Genomic DNA, 8,862 nt, shown 5'->3' on the forward strand with positions numbered 1-8,862 from the left:
TATTGATCACTGGACGTCCCAGGAGGTCTTCCTCCTTGGGATTCACGTCCTCTCCTTTCCTCACAGGTTCGGCCATGGCGCTTATGTCAATGGCCTTGCACTCTCCTTTTGGGTTCTCTTCTGTATTGCTTTGGAGAGTACTAGGAGGGATTTCAGTGATCCTTTTACTCAGCTGGCCCACTTGTGCTTCCAGATTTCTAATGGAAGACCTTGTTTCATTCATGAAACTTACAGTGGCCTTAGATAGATCAGAGACTAGATTTGCTAAATTAGAAGCATTTTGTTCAGAGTTCTCTGTCTGTAGCTGAGTTGATGGTGGAAAAGGTTTGCTATTTCTAAACCTGTTTCTTCCACCATTATTAAAGCCTTGTTGAGGCTTTTGATCCTTCCATGAGAAATTTGGATGATTTCTCCATGTTGAGTTATAGGTGTTTCCATAAGGTTCACCTAAGTAATTTACCTCTGCTATTGCAAGGTTCTCAGGATCATAGGCTTCTTCTTCAGAAGATGCCTCTTGAGTACTGTTGGATGCAGCTTGCATTCCATGCAGACTCTGAGAGATCATATTGACTTGCTGAGTCAATATTTTATTCTGAGCCAATATGGCATTCAGAGTATCAACCTCAAGAACTCCCTTCTTCATAGGCGTCCCATTACTCACAGGATTCCTTTCAGAAGTGTACATGAACTGGTTATTAGCAACCATGTCAATGAGTTCTTGAGATTCTGCAGGCGTTTTCTTTAGGTGAATGGATCCACCTGCAGAGGTGTCCAGTGACATCTTTGATAGCTCAGATAAACCATCATAGAATATATCCAGGATGGTCCATTCTGAAAGCATGTCAGAAGGACACTTTTTGGTCAACTGTTTGTATCTTTCCCAAGCTTCATAGAGAGATTCACCTTCTTTCTGTCTGAAGGTTTGAACATCAGTTCTAAGCTTGCTCAGCTTTTGAGGAGGAAAGTACTTGGCTAAGAAAGCCGTGACCAGCTTATCCCAAGAGTTCAGGCTGTCTTTGGGTTGAGAATCCAACCATAATCTAGCTCTGTCTCTTACAGCAAAAGGGAAAAGCATGAGCCTGTAGACTTCAGGATTTACTCCATTAGTCTTAACAGTATCACATATCTGCAAGAATTCAGTTAAGAACTGTAAAGGATCTTCAGATGGAAGTCCATGAAACTTGCAGTTCTGCTGCATCAGAGAAACTAATTGAGGTTTCAGCTCAAAGTTGTTTGCTCCAATGGCAGGAATGGAGATGCTTCTTCCATGTAAATTGGAATTAGGTGCAGTAAAGTCACCAAGCATCTTCCTTGCATTATTATTATTTTCGGCTGCCATCTCCTCTGCCTGTTCGAAAATTTCTAAAAGGCTATCTCTGGATTGTTGTATTTTAGCTTCTCTTAATTTTCTCTTCAGAGTTCTTTCAGGTTTTGGATCTGCTTCCACAAGAATGTTCTTATCCTTGCTCCTGCTCATATGACAAAGAAGAAGGCACAGAAAAATAATAATAATAATGGAGATCCTTTATACCACAGTATAGGGATTCCTGTGTGAGTGGAAGAAGATGGGGAGACAAAGAATGTAATATAATGGAAGAAACATATCTGTGAGGATGGAAGAGAGGTGAGATGAGATGTTAGGATATGAATGAATAAATAGAATAAGATGAGAGAGAAGGAGGGAATTTTCGAAAATTAATTTTGAAAAGGAGTTAGTGATTTTTGAAAATAGTTTTTGAAAATTGTTAGTATTTATATTTTTTTTTCGAAAAATTTTTTTGAAGTTAAAAATAAAAATTAAAAATAATTAGTTAATTAATAAGAAATTTTTGAAAAAGAGGGAAGATATTTTCGAAAATTAGAGAGAGAGAGTTAGTTAGGTGGTTTTGAAAAAGTTAAGAAACAAACAAAAAGTTAGTTAGTTGGTTGAAACAAATTTTGAAAAGATAAGAAGTTAGGAAGTTAGAAAAGATATTTTGAAAAGATATTTTTGAAAAAGATAAGATAAGAAGATATTTTTGAAAAGATATGATAGGAATTAGTTTTTGAAAAAGATTTAATTTTTAAAATCACAATTAATGACTTGATTCATAAGAAATCACAAGATATGATTCTAGAACTCAAAGTTTGAATCTTTCTTAACAAGCAAGTAACAAACTTCAAATTTTTGAACCAAAACATTAATTGTTTAAGTTATTTTCGAAAATTATGATTTAAAATGAGAAAAAGATTTTTGAAAAATATTTTTGGAATTTTCGAAAATAACTAAGAATTTTGAAAAAGATTTGATTTTTGAAAAAGATTTTGAAAAAGATAAGATTTTCAAATTGAAAATTTGATTTGACTCATGAGAAACAATTTGATTTTAAAAATTTTTGAAAAAGTCAACTCAAATTTTCGAATTTGATAAGAGAAAAAGGGAAAGATATTTTTTTTGATTTTTTGAAATTTTTATGAAAAACATGAAAATTATGCAATGCATGAAATTTTTAGATCAAAACAATGAATGCATGCAAGAATGCTATGAATGTCAAGATGAACACCAAGAACACTTTGAATGTTATGATGAACATCAAGAACATATTTTTGAAAAATTTTTTTATGCAAAGAAAACATGCAAGACACCAAACTTAGAATTCTTTAATGCTTAGGCACTAAGAATTCAAGAATGCATATGATAAACATGAAAAAACACAAAACAAAAAATCATCAAGATCAAACAAGAAGACTTACCCAGAACAACTTGAAGATCATGAAGAACACTATGAATGCATGATATTTTCGAAAATTACAAGATGCACATGCAATTGACACCAAACTTATAGTGTGACTCAAGACTCAAACAAGAAACAGAAAATATTTTTGATTTTTATGATTTTCTAATTTTTTTTGGATTTTTATTTTATATTTTTCGAAAATTAAAAGGAAAAATAAGGATTCCAAAATTTTTAATATGAATTCTAGGAATCTTGCCATGTTAGTCTAAAGCTTCAGTCCAGGAATTAGACATGGCTCACTAGCCAGCCAAGCTTTCAATGAAAGCTCCAGTCCAAAACACTAGACATGGCCTATGGCCAGCCAAGCTTCAGCAGGTGATCGTGGATCAACAGCGGGTAGATCAGGAACAGTAGCAGGTGGATTAGCTCCAACTAGCTTGCTCTTGATAACCAATTGCAAGCCTCAGTCCAACGAATTTAGACATGGCTTTACAGCCAGCCAGGATGCAACATATAATTACATGGGCTGGAGTGATTAGTTGAATACCAATCCCAAAGTAGTTTGGGTATGGCTTTACAGCCAGATATGATTCAACATATTTCATGAAACACTAGAATTCATTCTTAAAAATTTTGAAGCCATAGAATAATTTATTTTTGAAAACAATTTTTTTATTTTTTTCGAAAACATATGAGAGATTTTTGAAAATATTTTTGAAAGATTTTTGAAAATAAAATAAAAAAAAATTATCTAATCTGAGCAACAAGATGTACCGTCAGTTGTCCAAACTCAAACAATCCCCGGCAACGGCGCCAAAAACTTGGTGCACGAAATTGTGATGTCCAGGCTCAAACAATCCCCGGCAACGTGAGCAACTTGGTGCTCTGATCTCAATACATAATTGTCACAACTTCGATACAACTAACCAGCAAGTGCACTGGGTCGTCCAAGTAATACCTTACGTGAGTAAGGGTCGAATCCCACGGAGATTGTTGGTATGAAGCAAGCTATGGTCACCTTGTAAATCTCAGTCAGGCAGATATAAAGTGATAATGGTGTTTTCGAATTTAATATAATAACATAGGGATAGAAATACTTATGTAATTCATTGGTAGGAATTTCAGATAAGCGAATGGAGATACTTTCGTTCCTCTGAACCTTTGCTTTCCTGCTATCTTCATCCAATCAGTCTTACTCCTTTCCATGGCTGGCTTTATGCAAGGGCATCACCGTTGTCAGTGGCTACATCCCCTCCTCTCAGTGAATAATATGCTCACGCACCCTGTCACGGCACGGCTATTCATCTGTCGGTTCCCGATCATGCTGGAATAGGATTCACCCTCCTTTTGCGTCTGTCACTAACGCCCAACAATCGCGAGTTTGAAGCTCGTCACAGTCATTCAATCATTGAATCCTACTCGGAATACCACAGACAAGGTTTAGACTTTCCGGATTCTCTTGAATGCCGCCATCATTCTAGCTTACGCCACGAAGATTCCTGTTAGGAGATCTAAGAGATATTCATTCTAGCTTATTTCATGTAGAACGGAAGTGTTTGTCAGGCACGCGTTCATAGGGGAGAAGGATGATGAGCGTCACACATAATCATCACCTTCATCACGTTCTTGGGTGCGAATGGATATCTTAGAAGAGAAATAAGAAGAATTGAATAGAAAACAGTAGTACTTGCATTAATCTTTGAGGAACAGCAGAGCTCCACACCTTAATCTATGGAGTGTAGAAACTCTACCGTTAAAAATACATAAGTGAAGGTCCAGGCATGGCCGTGTGGCCAGCCCCTATGGTCTAAGAACAATGCATTCAAAGATGAACAATGGAATAAAACTGAGACCAAAGATGTCAAATACAATAGTAAAAGGTCCTATTTATAATAAACTAGCTACTAGGGTTTACATGAGTAAGTATTTGATGTATAAATCCACTTCCGGGGCCCACTTGGTGTGTGTTTGGGCTGAGCTTAAGTGTTGCACGTGCAGAGGCCATTTGTGGAGTTGAACGCCAGTTTTTGTGCCAGTTTGGGCGTTCAACTCTGGTTTTGGATCCTTTTCTGGCGCTGGACGCCAGATTTGGGCAGAAGGCTGGCGTTGAACGCCAGTTTACGTCATCAATTCTTGGCCAAAGTATGGACTATTATATATTTTTGGAAATCCCTGGATGTCCACTTTCCAACGCAATTGGAAGCGCGCCATTTCAAGTTATGTGGCTCCAGAAAATCCACTTTGAGTGCAGGGAGGTCAGAATCCAACAGCATCAGCAGTCCTTCTTCAACCTCTGAATCAGATTTTTGCTCAAGTCCCTCAATTTCAGCCAGAAAATACCTGAAATCACAGAAAAACACACAAACTCATAGTAAAGTCCAAAAATGTGAATTTAACATAAAAACTAATGAAAACATCCCTAAAAGTAACTAGATCCTACTAAAAACACACTAAAAACAATGCCAAAAAGCGTATAAATTATCCGCTCATCACAACACCAAACTTAAATTGTTGCTTGTCCCCAAGCAACTGAAAATCAAATAGGATAAAAAGAAGAGAATATACTATAAATTCCAAACTATCAATGAAACATAGCTCCAATCATATGAGCGGGACTTATAGCTTTTTGCCTCTTGAATAGTTTTGGCATCTCACTTTATCCATTGAGGTTCAGAATGATTGGCATCTATAGGAACTTCAGATTTCGAATAGTGTTATTGACTCTCCTAGTCCAGTATGATGATTCTTGAACACAGCTTCTTTATGAGTCTTGGCCGTGGCCCTAAGCACTTTGTTTTCCAGTATTACCACCGGATACATAAATGCCACAGACACATAATTGGGTGAACCTTTTCAGATTGTGACTCAGCTTTGCTAAAGTCCCCAATTAGAGGTGTCCAGGGTTCTTAAGCACACTCTTTTTTTGCTTTGGACCTTGACTTTAACCGCTCAGTCTCAAGTGTTCACCTGACACCTACACGCCACAAGCACATGGTTAGGGACAGCTTGGTTTAGCCGCTTAGACCAGGATTTTATTCCTTTAGGCCCTCCTATCCACTGATGCTCAAAGCCTTGGGATCCTTTTTATTTGCCCTTGCCTTTTGGTTTTAAGGGTTATTGGCTTTTTCTGCTTGCTTTTTCTTTTTCTTTCTATTTTTTTTTCTATTCTTTTTTTTTTTTCGCCCCCCTTTTTTTTTTCTGCAAGCTTTGTTTTTTTTTGCTGCTTTTTCTTGCTTCAAGAATCATTTTTATGATTTTTCAGATTATCAAATAACATGTCTCCTAGTCATCATTCTTTCAAGAGCCAACATATTTAACATTCTTAAATAACAACTTCAAAAGACATATGCACTGTTCAAGCATACATTCAGAAAACAAGAAGCATTGTCACCACATCAATATAATTAAACTAAGTTCAAGGATAAATTCGAAACTCATGTACTTCTTGTTCTTTTGAATTAAAACATTTTTCATTTAAGAGAGGTGATGGATTCATAGGACATTTATAACTTTAAGACAAAGTTACCAACTACTAATGATCATGTAATGAAGACACAAACATAGATAAGCACATAACATAGAAAATGAAAAACAGAGAAAGTAAGAACAAGGAATGAGTCCACCTTAGTGATGTCCTTGAGCTCTTCTATGTTTCTTCCTTGCCTTTGTTGCTCCTCCTTCATTGCTTTTTAGATCTTCTCTGATTTCATGAAGGATGATGGAGTGCTCTTGATGTTCCACCCTTAGTTGCTCCCAATAATTGTGTGGAAGAAAATGTATCCCCTGAGGTATCTCAGGGATCTCTTGATTTGCAGTCAAATGTTCTACCACTGAGCTATAGATCCTTTACATAATTGTTTTACCACACCAAACTTAGAATGTTGCTCGCCCTCGAGCAAAAGAAGAAGGAATAGATGAAGAAGAAGATGTGGAAATAAAAACTAGGATTATGAGGAGGTAAAGTGGGGATCCTGTGGGGTCCACAGATCCTGAGATGATCCTGTGGTGTCCACAGATCCTGAGGTGTCAAGGCATTTACATCCCTGCACCAATTTAGGCATGCAAAATGCCCTTGCACACAACTCTGGGCGTTCAGCGCCAGGTTGGTGCCCTTTTTGGGCGTTCAATGCCCCTTTGCTGCCATTTCTGGCGTTGAACGCCAGAACCATGCTTGTTCTGGGCGTTCAGGGCCAGGATGCTCCCATTCTGGGCGTTCAGCACCAGAACTATGCTCTGTTCTGGCGTTTGAACGCCAGACAGATGCTCCTCCAGGGTGTGATTTTTCTTCTGCTGTTTTTGATTCCGTTTTCAATTTTTATATTTATTTTGTGACTCCACATGATCATGAACCTAAGAAAACATGAAAAACAATAAAAATAAGAATTAGATAACCATTGGGTTGCCTCCCAACAAGCGCTTCTTTAATGTCAATAGCTTGACAGTGGGCTCTCATGGAGCCTCACAGATGTGCAGAGCTTTGTTGGGACTCTCCAACACCAAACTTAGAGTTTGGATATGGGAGTTCAACACCAAACTTAGAGTTTGGTTGTGGCCTCCCAACACCAAACTTAGAGTTTGACTGTGGGGGCTTTGGTTGACTCTGCTTGGAGAGAAGCTTTTCCTGCTTCCTCTCCATGGTTGCAGAGGGAGATCCTTGAGTTTTGAATACAAGGGAGTTCTCATTCCATTGAAGGACTATTTCACCTCTGTCAACATCAATCACAGCTCTTGCTGTGGCCAGGAAAGGTCTTCCTAGGATGATGGATTCATCCTCTTCCTTTCCAGTGTCCAGGACTATGAAATCAGTAAGTATGTAAAGGCCCTCAACCTTTACTAATACATCTTCTACTTGTCCATAAGCCTGTCTTCTTGAGCTGTCTGCCATCTCTAGTGAGATTTTAGCAGCTTGCACCCCATAGATTCCCAGTTTCTCTATTACAGAGAGGGGCATGAGGTTTATTCCTGAACCAAGGTCACACAGAGCCTTAAAGATCATGGTGCCTATGGTACAGGGTATTATGAACTTTCCAGGATCCTGTCTCTTCTGAGGCAATGTCAGTTGATCCAGATCACTTAGTTCATTGATGAACAAGGAAGGTTCAACTTCCCAAGCATCAATGCCAAATAATTTGGCATTCAGCTTCATGATTGCACCAAGAAACTTGGTAGTTTGCTCTTCAGTGACATCCTCATTCTCTTCAAAAGAGGAATACTCATCAGAGCTCATGAAGGGCATAAGGAGGTTCAATGGAATCTTTATGGTCTCTAGATGAGCCTCAGAGTCCTTTGGTTCCTCAGAGGGAAGCTCCTTATTGATCACTGGACGTCCCAGGAGGTCTTCCTCTTTGGGATTCACGTCCTCTCCTCTCCTCAGAGGTTCGGCCATGGCGCTTATGTCAATGGCCTTGCACTCTCCTTTTGGGTTCTCTTCTGTATTGCTTGGGAGAGTACTAGGAGGGATTTCAGTGATCCTTTTACTCAGCTGGCCCACTTGTGCTTCCAGATTTCTAATGGAAGACCTTGTTTCATTCATGAAACTTACAGTGGCCTTAGATAGATCAGAGACTAGATTTGCTAAATTAGAAGCATTTTGTTCAGAGTTCTCTGTCTGTTGCTGAGTTGATGATGGAAAAGGCTTGCTATTGCTAAACCTGTTTCTTCCACCATTATTAAAGCCTTGTTGGGGCTTTTGATCCTTCCATGAGAAATTTGGATGATTTCTCCATGTTGAGTTATAGGTGTTTCCATAAGGTTCACCTAAGTAATTTACCTCTGCTATTGCAGGGTTCTCAGGATCATAAGCTTCTTCTTCAGAAGATGCTTCTTGAGTACTGTTGGATGCAGCTTGCATTCCATGCAGACTCTGAGAAATCATATTGACTTGCTGAGTCAATATTTTATTCTGAGCCAATATGGCATTCAGAGTATCAACCTCAAGAACTCCCTTCTTCATAGGCGTCCCATTATTCACAGGATTCCTTTCAGAAGTGTACATGAACTGGTTATTAGCAACCATGTCAATCAGTTCTTGAGCTTCTGCAGGCGTTTTCTTTAGGTGAATGGATCCACCTGCAGAAGTGTCCAGTAACATCTTTGATAGCTCAGATAAACCATCATAGAATATATCCAGGATGGTCCATTCTGA

General features: G+C 38.4%; 1 non-coding gene across 1 annotated transcript; it reads left to right on the forward strand.

Annotated features, from left to right (window-relative positions):
• The first annotated feature begins 835 nt into the window (after positions 1 to 835).
• LOC112739099 (small nucleolar RNA R71) lies at positions 836 to 943 on the forward strand. Its single transcript, XR_003170039.1, has one exon. It is a non-coding gene; the product is annotated as a small nucleolar RNA R71 (small nucleolar RNA).
• Positions 944 to 8,862: the final 7,919 nt, after the last annotated feature.

This window comes from Arachis hypogaea, chromosome 13, assembly GCF_003086295.3.
Source record: "Arachis hypogaea cultivar Tifrunner chromosome 13, arahy.Tifrunner.gnm2.J5K5, whole genome shotgun sequence".
In the NCBI taxonomy this organism is placed as follows: Eukaryota; Viridiplantae; Streptophyta; class Magnoliopsida; order Fabales; family Fabaceae; genus Arachis; species Arachis hypogaea.